This window comes from Lolium perenne, chromosome 5, assembly GCF_019359855.2.
Source record: "Lolium perenne isolate Kyuss_39 chromosome 5, Kyuss_2.0, whole genome shotgun sequence".
NCBI classification, from domain to species: domain Eukaryota; kingdom Viridiplantae; phylum Streptophyta; class Magnoliopsida; order Poales; family Poaceae; genus Lolium; species Lolium perenne.
The window spans coordinates 7,112,514-7,125,620 of NC_067248.2; the positions used below are offsets into that span (position 1 = coordinate 7,112,514).

Consider the following 13,107-nt stretch of genomic DNA (forward strand, 5'->3'; position numbering starts at 1 on the left):
CATTTCCTCCGGTAGTTCCAGTTGATAAGATACTTCTCCTCGGCGACTCAGAACTTTGAATGGTCCAACATATCTAGGTGCAAGCTTTCCTCTAAGTTGGAATCTCTGCATTCCTTTGAGGGGTGATACTTTGAGATACACGAAATCTCCGATATCGAAGGTCATCTCTCGGCGTCTCTTGTCGGCATAACTCTTCTGTCTTGACTGGGCAGTCTTGAGGTATTCACGGATCTTGTGAACCTTCTCTTCGGCTTCTCGGAGAATATCTGGGCCGAAGATTTGACTATCTCCGACTTCCGACCAGTTCAAAGGGGTACGGCACTTCCTTCCGTACAGGGCTTCAAAGGGGGCCATTTGCAAACTGGCTTGATAACTGTTGTTATATGAGAATTCTGCATAAGGCAGGCAGTCTTCCCACTTAGATCCATATTCAAGCACACAAGCTCTCAACATATCTTCAAGTATTTGGTTGACTCTTTCCGTCTATCCATCAGTCTGTGGGTGATAAGCTGTGCTGAAATTCAGTCGGGTTCCTAGTCCTTCATGTACTTTCTGCCAAAATCTTGAGGTGAATTGGGATCCTCTATCTGACACAATTGACTTCGGGGTTCCGTGCAGACTAACAATCCTTGAGATATACAACTCAGCTAGCTTAGGGCCTTGGTAGGTGGTCTTGACGGGGATAAAATGGGCTACCTTAGTTAATCTATCGACCACTACCCAAATAGAATCATTTCCTTTACTTGATTTGGGCAACCCAGTTATGAAATCCATTCCTACTGAATCCCACTTCCATTCGGGAATCTGTAATGGCTGTAGTAATCCGGCGGGTCGCTGATGCTCGGCCTTGACTCTCTGACAGATATCACATTTGGCGATGTAACTTCCAATTTCCCTCTTCATTCCATGCCACCAAAATTGTTCCTTCAAGTCTTGGTACATTTTGGTTCCTCCGGGGTGAATGGAATACAGGGTATCATGGGCTTCCTTCAGAATGACTTGCTTCAACTCTGAATCTGCCGGCACACATAGGCGTCCGTTGTACCAAAGAACTCCTTCATCTTCGGTGAATCCAAGTGCCTTTCCTGCAGCTATTTGACTCTTGATTCCATCAATGCTGGCATTTCCCTTCTGAGCTTCCTTGATTTGACTCATCAAAGTGGGCTGGAGCTCAATGCTTGCTAGGAATCCTTCACTAACTAGCTCCAGTCTAAACTGCTCAAATTCTTGATGCAAACTAGGCTGTTCTTCTGCGATCATGGAGTTCAATCGACACGGCAGTCTACTCAGGGCATCCGCTACCACATTGGCCTTGCCGGGGTGGTAGTGAATTTCCATATCATAATCCTTGATTAACTCTATCCATCTTCTCTGCCTCATATTCAGCTCCTTCTGAGTGAAAATGTACTTCAGGCTCTTGTGATCCGAATAGATCTCGCATCGATTACCCATGAGGTAATGACGCCATACTTTCAAGGCTAAGACTACTGCTGCTAACTCTAGATCATGGGTTGGGTAATTCTGCTCATGTTGCTTCAGTTGTCTAGACAGGTATGATATCACTTTGCCTTCTTGCATCAACACACATCCAAGACCAATCTTAGATGCGTCACAGTAGACGTCAAATGGCTTGGTGATGTCCGGCATGATTAGTATTGGGGCGGTGGTCAATCTGCTCTTGAGCTTCTGAAAACTCTCTTCACATTTATCTGTCCATTCAAACTTCTTGTCTTTCTTCAACAGTTGCGTCATTGGTCTGGCGATGCTTGAAAATCCTTCAACAAACCTGCGGTAATATCCCGCTAATCCAAGAAATGCACGGACTTCAGTCTGAGTGGTTGGGGCTTTCCATTCTTCCACGGTCTTGATCTTGGCGGGGTCGACAGCAATTCCTCCTGCTGACACGATATGTCCCAGGAATCCTACTTCCTTTAACCAAAACTCACATTTGCTGAACTTGGCATACAACTGATGCTCCCTAAGGGTTTCCAAAATTATCTCCAGGTGTTGCTCATGTTCTTCTTCTGACTTGGAGTAGATTAGGATGTCGTCGATGAAGACAACGACAAACTTATCCAAAAAGTTCATAAAGATCTTATTCATGAGGTTCATGAAATAGGCGGGGGCATTAGTCAATCCAAATGACATGACATTGTACTCATACAATCCATATCGGGTGGTGAAGGCAGTTTTGGGGATATCCGTTGCACGAATCTTCAGTTGATGGTAACCCGTCCTAAGATCAATCTTAGAGAATACTTGGGCACCGGCCAGTTGGTCAAACAGGTCTTCTATCTTTGGCAGGGGGTATTTGTTCTTGATGGTGACATCGTTCAACTTACGGTAATCCATACATAAACGAGTGGCACCGTCCTTCTTATCCACAAACAAAACTGGGGATCTCCAGGGTGATGCACTTGGTTGGATCAAACCTTTGGCTAGCATATCATCCAGTTGCTTCTTCAGTTCCACTAGTTCTGCCGGGTTCATACTATAGGCTCTCTGGGCGATAGGTCCTGTTCCCGGGATCAACTCAATGATAAACTCGATATCCCGATCTGGGGGCATACCGGGTAGATCATCAGGAAACACATCAGGGTATCTACAGACTATCCTGATGTGATCCAAGGTTGGTTGGGCTATACTTGTGTTGCAGGCGAATTGTCTGGGCAGTCTTTCGGACACATGCTCTACTAACACTCCGGTGCTACTAGTCATGGTGATGGCCTTCTTGGCACAATCAATCAATCCATGATGCTTTGACATCCAATCCATACCCAGTACTACTTCCAAACCTTTGGCTCCCAGAACTATCAAGTTTGCATAAAAATCTATTTCATGTATTCTGATAGGCACATCTTTGCAAATTTTTCTAGCTTTTGTTGTTGAACCAGGTATTTGAACTATCATGACATGCTTCAAACTGATTGGTTGAATCTTACTAGTGCATGCAAAATCTTCAGTAACAAACGAATGCGATGCTCCAGAATCAAACAACACTCTTGCAGGTACTGAATTAACAGAAAACATACCCAGCACGACATCTGGCGCTTCCTAGGCTTCTTCGGCGGTCATGTGAAAGAGACGGCCGCTGCGGTTGTTCGGGTTGTTTGGGGCAAACTTTCTTCCGGTAGAGACACGGCGTTGCTGCTGAGCAGGTGCAGCGGTATTGGGGGCAGTCTTGGCTAACCTTTTGGGACACTCATTGGAATAGTGACCCACAATTCCACATTCATAACAAGTGATTGTAGACTTGTCCTTGGGGGTGATGGGAACAGCATTGCTCCCAGTTCTTGGAGCAGTGTTGGTGTTGTTGTGGTTGCCGGGGGCTCTCATCGGGGCACGGTTGAAGTTGTTGTTGTTGTTGGCATGGTGGTTGTTGTTGTGGCCTCCTGGCCTTGGGTGTCCTCCACTCCGATTCTGGAAACTCGGACGTGACAGCGGCACATGGGGCTTGTTGTTTCTGGGGTTGAATCCTCCGCTTGAGCTGGGGCGATACCTTGGGGTATTGCTGGGCCCATTCTGATTCATCATGCGGCGCTTGCGGTTCTCGTTGGCTTGATGCAGTTTGCCCTCCATCTGGATGGCGGAATCCACCAGGGCTTCAAGGTCAGCAAAGGGGATGTTGACCAGTACAGTCTGCATCTCGTCGTGCAGTCCGTTCAGGAATCTTTCCTTCCTCTTCTCGGTGGTGTCGGTCTCGTCCGGGGCGTACCTTGACAGAGTAAGGAATCTGTCGCGGTATTCTACCACGGACATCCTGCCTTGTTTGAGTTCCCTGAACTCATCCCTCATCTTCTTTATCAGACCCGGGGGCACGTGGTACTTGCTGAACTTGAGCTTGAAGTCTGCCCAAGTCATCATCTGTCCTGCGTTCATGGCACGAGTGCTGGTCCACCAAGCTCTTGCAGGTCCCGCCAAATAGTGGGTGGCGGACAGTACTTTTTCGGCGGCTTCTACTCCCGCCACTTCTAAGTTATTCTCCATGGTCTGGAGCCAATCATCCGCATCTAGTGGCTCTTCTGTTTTGCTGAACACCGGAGGGTTGGTGTTTTGAAAGTTCTTCAGCTTTGACCCTGGTTGATCATGGTTTCCAGGGCCATTGTTGTTGTTAGCAGGCTGTTGCAGTGCAGCAAGGTTGGCTTGTCTTTCATCCCTCTCAACTTCTCGATCTGCCATCAAGGTTTGCAAGAGTTGCATCATTGCGTCCTGATTGGTGCTGCGGGTTGGAGGGGCCATCTGAACATTGAGATAGATCATGAGATAAGAGGGAATTCTTCTATGGCTTGTTTTGGGGTAAAGTTCAAAATTGTTAAACTTGAAAACTTGACATGATGAAAATTAAACACACATTCATTCATTCCTTCAAAGTAGCATTACAAACTAGCACACCATGGTTTTAAGAACCATTCATCATTCTACGATACAAGGGACCGATACAAACTCACACCTACGCAAGTGAACAAGTGATACTACTACTCATCATCCACATCTATCGGGATGAAGTCATCCACTCCGGCTTCCAGGAACTCATAGCCATCCACATAGGGGTAGAAGGTCAGGTCTTCATCGTCTTCCTCCTCAAAGTCATCGTCATTGCTCACGTAGGAGTATCCATCTCCCTGGATGTCTTCTCCTTCTCCTTCCAAGTCCTTCAGTTGGTTCTCCTGGGCCTGGACAGTCTCCTTTAGTGAGGCTATCTTCGCGCGGAGGCGAGCGATGGTGTAGTCCTTCTTCGCATTCTGACGGCGAAGAGTCTTGCGCTCCTGGGCAAGGATCTTGATGGTCTCGGTCTGCTGTGCCTGCTGGAGGTAGGTGTGATTGGCGTAGGCGCGGGAGTTGTCCAGCTCCATGCGGGTCTCGCACAGCATGAAGTCAAGGTGCTCCACATGGTACTTCACCTCGGGGTGAGGTGATAGATCCATCGGCGCTCCCATGGAGTCATGCCTTGCAAGGTGGGCAAAGCGGGTTCCCCGGATCTGGGGCAGGTTCTGCCCACACAGACGGGCAATTGCTTCCTGCATGGCGCGAGCTAGTCCGTCCGCCCAATTGTTCTCCCTCAAGGAGAACTGGATCCTCTCGGACATGGGTGGCTCCAGCTTCCCTCGCAGGTCGGCAATGATGACCCACTGCAGTTGCCCTCCAGGCTGATCGTTGACTTGTCCTCCAAAGAACTCCGGGCGCGGGCGCTCGAGGTACTCCGCTAAGTCCTTTAGGTCCTTCTCAAAGACCAGGCTTCCTCCATTGCCCAGCTAGTAGAAGTTGGTCTGGGTGAACTGTTCCATCTGTAGATGAATTTGATGAGTAAGTTAGAGAAGTGCAAGTGTGTCAAAAATTTTATGTGGAATTACCAGAAAAGTAGAGCATGTCTTCCTTATTTTGAAAAGATCTCAAGGGTAAGAGGGTGAATAAGTTTTCATAAATATTCACTTCCTTTGGTTTTGAAACTTAGTTCTTCAGACGTCCATTCTAACTAGGGTCTCCTAAGGTCAAACAATGGCTCTGATACCAACTTGTCAACACCCGGATTTTTAAGTCCAGATGCCTATTATGACATACATCGCAATCCCAGGAAGATTGTTTTTGCGAGACATAACAGTTGATATCATAGAGTCATCATTCATTACAAACCATAGTCTTCTTACAACAACGGATCACATGATCCACACTTACAATAATAGTTGATCTAATGATCAATAAACACAACACATAGCGGAAGCGAAGTAGTAGTAGTCCATCTAATCCACAGGCAACGCTTGACGTTAGGAGACGATCCTAGTTCTCGTAGTTGTCCTGCTGTCCGTCATCCGGATGCTGCTGCTCCTCTTCATAGTCTGGCCATTTGAATAGCCAGGGACACAGCCATGAGTACTTTAAAGTACTCGCAAACTAATACTAATGTAAGTACTATCAATTTTGTTAAGGGGGTGCCAAGCTATAGGTTTATTTGCATAAAGCCAATTTTATTTCATAAACCTTATAAAAGAAAGACTCCTCATTTGCCTAACTTAACTCAAGTGGGAACATTAGTGTCATTCCCACAACCATGTTGTTTTCAAGTCAAAATCACCATTCACTTCACCCTTCATTTTGGAAACATCTGACAACGGTACAGTATGGCCTTTCCCGTCTGTAACCGTGGACACGGCTATTCGAATAGTTTTACACTCTGCAGAGGTTGCACACTTGTGCCACAACTTTTGATTACATCCGTCAGGGATAGCCCTGAATACTCATACTCCGTATGCGGATCATCAACTATAACCTTTCACTTACATACTCTAGTATAGGCACCTCTCCCCATGAGCTTGGCCTCCCAGTGAAGACAAACCGTCAGCCTGGGAACTGCACAGGGCTTGGGTAGGACATTCACCTCATATTCACATCATTTCATATTTCACGGAGGCAGTCTCGGCATAACCCCTATGACGCTTGTTTAGAGGGAACCCATACTAAAATACATAAACTTCCAGTTAAGCCCTACCCATAATCAGGTATTGTGGGGGTACTCAATTATTGGAATGGTATCGCATCCGAACCCAACCATCAGTTTTTTGTCAAATTCACCATGTCATTCAAGTCATATTCACCTTCAAAATCTCTCAATAGAATGACTCATCATTCCAAGGTTTTCAAAGTCATTTGATTCACATGTTCCCATCTAGAGTAGTAAATTTTAGTTTAGCACTAGCAACTAGTCATGAGTGGTGCTAACTTACTTGTAGCTATTTAGGCTAAGTTTGATGTTCTTGTACTCCTCTTATACTTAGACCAAAGTTAACTATAAAGTAAGCTTTAATACATAAAGTAAAAAACTTTGCAAGAATAACACTTGGGATGGGATCATGAAGCATAAAGTAATAGGTGAGTGTGCCTTGCTCTGGTAGAGCTTTGCACTTTGCAAGAATAATAGCTTGCCTTGAGTGGTGTACTGATCAAAGTGTTCTTCTTCCTCCTCGTAGACCTCCTCCTCCTGGTATTCCTCGGTACTAGCGTCTATAAACGGATACGAGGTATACAATCACCAAACAATTTTTAAGGGCTAGACTAATCACACAAATGGTCCACACTAATCATTCTAGCATCACGCATTAATCATGAGAGGGGGTTGACTTGTGTTTTAAGAAACTTGTAAGAGAAGATAATTTCCTCTCATTGAATCTTCTTAAGATTTAATTTCCTCAAATAATAAGGGATGATCATTTGTTGACCAAGGTCAACACCTCATATATATCATTGGGGAAAGGATTTAAATGAGATACTATATCTCATGCAATTTAACTACTATGGAACAATTTACTATCATTAAGTAATTAAACATGAGGTACTATAGACTAAGATCATTACCTCATCTTTCACTACTTAAGACAAGATTTAAATGAGAGAGTAACTCTCATACTATTTAAACAAAATAATTTGGATGACTTAAATAGACTAGAAATGGCTCCATAGCCATTATTTTTGCTCTAGCCCATGATCATACAAACAACTATGCTATCTTTTTTCATAAACAATTAGGGTTTGTCAGAAGTGATGTGTGAGAGTTGGAATCAACTCAAAATCATTTTTGGTTGAATTTTAAATAAAGTTTGAAGTTGGAAAAGGCCCTGCCTTGTTATTTTTGCTACTTTAAATCTACAACACATCTAGGGTTGTAACCAGTGTAGTTGTTTAGACAATTTCATAAGCTTTCCAAATATATAAAATTTATCAAATTTGGTTCAGTAGATTTTATTCTATTAAATTTTGAAAATGGTACCAGTATTGGAATTCTAACTAAACCAAAAATTCGAATTCAAACTGACGGGCCTAGGCGGGAAAGAGAACTGGGCCGCAGTGGGGAAAAGAAGTTGGGCCAGCCCATCTGCGCGTCTCGCGCGAGTGGGCTGCCTGACTGGTGGGGCCCGCTGTCAGCGAGAGTTTCACAGCGAAACGGTATGGATGAAACTGGATCGCACGATTAGAAATAGATCGAACGGCCGGCGTTCATCGTCGTCTCCGACGAGAACCCGTGGTGTTGGCGGCGAGGCTAGGGGGTGGGAGAGCCTACCGGTGCTCCGGCGGTCGGCGGCGAGGTGCGCGGCGACGTTGGCGTGGACGACGAGGCTCCTGGTACCGGCGGCGTGGCTCGGGGAAGCTCCAATCGACGGCGGTGATCTGCGGGTACTGGCGGGCTCCGGCTCCAAATTGGAGCTACTCTGGCGAGGATGTGGCTAATTCACTGGTCGAGGAGAAGCAAGGATGGGAGGAGAAGCGGTGAGTGTGAAGAAATGAGGCGCGGGGGTGCTCTATTTATAGCGGGGATGGGGTGCTGCGGCGGTGTGCTCGGGTCGCTCATGGCGCGGCGTCTCTGGGTCGCGAAAGGGCAAGGTAAGGACGGGTTGAGCTTGCTATCATCACAGCGGCGCTTGCGTGCTAGCTGGCGCAGAGAAAGCGAGAAGGGACGGCTCGAGATGATGTCGTGTCTGCGGCGGTCTTGGCGGCGAATCTTTGAAGGGGACGACGGCGACAGTGCCTCCGCGAGTAGCTGGGCGTGTCTAGGCGCTAGCTGGTGGGGTGGTGATGCTCGATGCAGAGGTAGAGGTGTAGGGAAGGACTGAGGCGACGGGGCGAGCTCGTGCTCTGGCGCGTCCAGGGCGCGGTGAGCGTGCACGCTGGCATGCCTGGGCGTTCTGGGCGCGTCCTGGCCAGCGCTTTGTCGCGTTCTCCTTGGCCAAGGGCTAGGTCCAGCGTGTTCAGTAGAGGGTGTAGAGACCCAGGGACACGATGGTGCAAGCTAGATGAGAGAGAGGAGGATAGTGGCATGGAGGATGGCATGGTGCACGGCATGGCCGTGTTCTGCCTCTCCCCTCGCTTTAATCACCACGGGCAAGTGCATGGTTTGGTCCAGGAGACTAAGAAGGACAGTAATGATCACCCCACAAAGTTGGTTTAGGCAAGGATCCACTGGTTAATAGGGTGTGTGTCCAATCCAGTTTGGTGCCTGCCATGTGCTCGATGAAATGGCCGCATGAAGTGAACTTTGGAATTTTGCAACCATTTTTGGTGGAGTGGATTTGAATAATGTTTGGAGCATAATGGTGGTGGTGGTGTGCAAAATGGTGCTGGTTTGTGACATTTCAAAAAGTGGATGATCTACTCTTTGTTTCAGGGTTGCCACTTGTCACTCTTATATTAAGCAATAGGGGCAGAGTCAACTATGGTGGTCAACACAAAAAGTGTTCACCTTGAGATGGTCTTGGATGAGGTGAAAAGAATTGGGAGGGTTTAGTTTAAGAATCCCTTAAACCAGGGGCTCAAAGTGGGTATGATGATAGAAATTTCAGTTTTGACCATTATCATATGTGATTAGAATTTGAATTTTCCTTTGCTTAAATTTGTGTTTCTTTGGGTCAAAAGTGTTTGTTATTGGTATATTCAGGTTTCACAAGCATTGGCACAAGCCATTATGGCCTTGGTTGATGATTTGCAAAATTGGCCATAAGCCCTCATATGGCTTTTTCTTTTATTTTTCCTTTTCTCTTATTTGATTTCTTTTGGACCTCAATTTGCAAGGGTTAGGGTTTTTAGAGTTATTAGTAGCACTCAAGCAAACAATCATGGCACAACTCCACCAAGCATGCCTGATCACTATGCACACTATGCAACAAATTAAAAGTTTTTGTTAGTTCCAAAAATTTGGAATATTGGAAACTCCTTTTCTTATTGATTTGAAAATTTGGGATGTTACACCAAGGAAAACGCTGAAGAATTTCGCTTTGTGTGGCAAGAACATCTGAAAGGGCTTGATTGCCATCATTTCAAACTGATGACCACATTCAAGAAGACTAAGGTTGGAATGAAAACTAGTGACCTTGAGGGAACAGCTGGGTATCACAGAGGGACATCACTGCTGGAGATCATTGCCCACAGACTTACAGTCTCTGAGACAATCGAGAGAACATAAAGGCCAGCATATAGCATGCAATGATGCAACACGGCACCACAGAATCTACAGGCCAAGAAGTACAAAGTGATGTGCATTGTGAAGCCACCACAATGATGCATCAAGATATGGACGGACTATTAGGGATATCCTGATCACATTGTGCTGAAAAAAAGGTGTGACTCATCTCCTAAAGAATATACCAACATTTAGCTTATAACCAACTAACCAGCACCTAAATTCCATGTTTGAGCAATCAACAATCTCTTCCCCCTTGCAGAGGAACTACTATCACTACGACATTCTGTTCAATGGAACGTCAACATTACTGCTTCACCCTTGTATGGCTGAATCTATCTGATGAAAAGGGAAAAGGAATGATGTCTTCACGGGCAACATCTTGCGCAAGGAAACATTCCTCATTTCTGCAATCAATACTTCCGCTGTTGTATGGTCCATCTGTGGCCTCACCTCCTCACGGTATCCCATCTCCACAAAATTACTTACTTTATGTTTGATTTTAGCTCCTTGTTTCAGTTTGAAGTTCTCTTTACTAGGATATGTGCAATCGATGCAAGTAGCACCATTTCTTGCAGTTGAGATGGATTCCAATGTTTGGCCAAACCTATTGTGGCACTTTATACACACAGTTGATTGTTGTTGCATGGTGAACAATCCGAAGCAAGAGCTCTGTTTCATAATCTAGGTGTCAGGGAATATGCTCCCATCCTAGTCCTAGCACTATCCATACTAGTGCAAATTGTTGATCCCCACATTTGTGAATAAGCCGGAAAAATAGCAACTACACATGTTTTGTAAGTGTGTATGAAACAACAATCTTCAGTTCTGAACTGGTCGAAGTACCAAACTTGAGAACTGAGAGCAAATGAGTTAGAAATTTGGAACATCACAAGATGAAGACTGAAATCAGAACTGACACGAATCACGGAAACAAAAATAGTTGGTAGTCCACTAAAAGTGTGTCGGCACAAAAGGCGCCTTAATGTTGCGAGCTAGTCCCCCTCGTCGTTGCAAAGTCGGCGTGGGGCCAGGGGCGGATCCAGGTGGAGTGGGTGCAATTGCCCCCACTCAATTTTCACCAACAAGGTTAAGTGCTAGACTTTCACCATTAATGTCCCCACTTACTAAGCTAAATACAACACAAGTGCCCAAAAAGCCCCCTCTCAAATATATTTCTGGCTCCGCCCCGGGCGTTGGGTATTCTTCGGTGAGCAGCTTCTGGCCGATCTCGAAGAGAAGAAGGCATCAATACAAGCCTACTTGATCAAATTGTAGGAGAGGCAGACCACATCCCATGGGCCTGTTGTCACCTTTTTTCACTCGTTCAGGTTGGCTCTCGGGATATAAGTGGGCGCGGGCTGTCCACGGTGCTGCCAAGTCCAGCCCAACCCACGAGCACGAGAAAACAACCCAGACAGCCACGGCAGGCAGGACGAATACTGCACCGAGCCGTCCGTTGTACTTTGCGAATGCCATAACATATTCACATCTAATTTTTCCTCTGAAGCTCCCAGCCAGATATTTCTGCTGTTTTAACATACTCAAAATAGTACTAATAGCGCTACAGCCTCATCATCTGATATGATGAAGTTAAGGTTTTGAAGAAAATATATGTTGAAGCTGTTGGCTGGCCTTGCAGATCATGTAGTTATGTCCATCTTTGCTTGTATAGTAACTGTAGTATAGCTCTGGCAATAGGTGTAGAACATCGAGGCTCCATGTAGTAGCAGCTCTCTTGGCCTATCACTTTGATGATTGGTGAGAAAGAGATAGATAGTTTCTGATTTGCTTGATTATTCTACGTGACTGAATAAATAATAGCACTGCCTCTAGTTAACCTCTGAAGCATCTACCACAAAGATGCACCGAGAAGTACATTGTTTTTACCTTTTTACCTTGTTACCTGCATCCGGCACAGTAGAACGCCCTGTTCTTACAGTCCCTTCAACCCGAAGTTAAAAAAGATCAGGTTGAACTCTTGGGCTGAACCATGGAGGGAGGGGCAGAATAAACTCAGAACAACATGGGTAGTTGGTTGCAAAACCCTTGTCACAGGATCATGGCGCTAGTGGCGAACCAGGCCAGCGGCAATTAGCTCATGTGCATCTTCTTTCACCTGGAGTTCTCTTTCACCAAAAAGCTACAGTTTTGTGTTCCTGCGATTTAAAGTTGTTATGATGAAAGAGACCAATTTTCTGTAGAGTTGTACTACGGAGTAGATTTTATTTCTCTGAAACCATGAGTTGCAGTGATGTATATGTTTCACGGTTGCCGTTTTATATTGCTGGCTAGTACCTGAAGTGTGCATCTGTGTGACACTTCTATACTTGCATCTTGTTGTCTTTATTCATAGTTAACCTGCTGACTGTTGTTTTACGAGCACGTAAACTGCATGAATTATTTTATTTTGGATAAAAGGGACACCAATCTTGTGTGTCATTTCAGTCCAACTTTGTATGTGCTCTAAGGATGCATGGACCCATTTGTTTTAGTCAGTCGAGTATTATTTTTCTACGTTAGCCTAGATAATATCTGTCTATGTATCACTACATATCTCCCACCGTGCGGGGAGCAAAAGGCCACAATCATATGCAAGCGATAGCCCAAGAGTAATTTCAGATTCTGGTTCTTCATGGTTTTACTATTTGTTCAACTAATTTTAGTCATTTCATGATTGGAGAAACACTACCATTCTTTAGTGACAAAACATTCGTTTGTTTTCAAATTTGTACTGAGAGAGGCATTTCCTGTGTACTAGTGTGCTGCCCCCGTAGGTTGCTCTTTCAAGGATACAACATCCGGATCGATCATACATCCTAACTACTATCAGATTATGCCAAGATGGCTGAGCACACATTGAATATCATTTTCCATATTGGGGAGGACTGGCTGCCGGAGAAAATCAGGCCATTCCTTTGTGTGCCCATGTCCAAGTACCTCTTTTAACGTGCGAGGATGATATGACCTGAACCTTCTGGGTGGAGCAACGCCTGCAGCGTCTACAAAAAGAAGCAGATGCACACGTACAGTTTTGTTGGCTGTTTCAATTAGATAACAGAAGACTAAGTTGGTGTCTTCTACCTGATAACTTTATTCGAATCAAATTTTCAACATCATTAGTTTCTTCGCGATTGAATGTCCAGATCCAGAGCCATCTTGTT

General features: G+C 45.3%; 1 long non-coding RNA gene across 1 annotated transcript; it reads left to right on the forward strand.

The window, feature by feature from the left end:
• Positions 1-9,737: 9,737 nt before the first annotated feature.
• On the forward strand, positions 9,738-12,793 carry LOC127304592 (uncharacterized). The gene is made up of 3 exons (XR_007853448.2): positions 9,738-10,101; positions 10,206-10,405; positions 12,705-12,793. It is a non-coding gene; the product is annotated as an uncharacterized lncRNA (long non-coding RNA).
• The last annotated feature ends 314 nt before the right edge of the window (positions 12,794-13,107 follow it).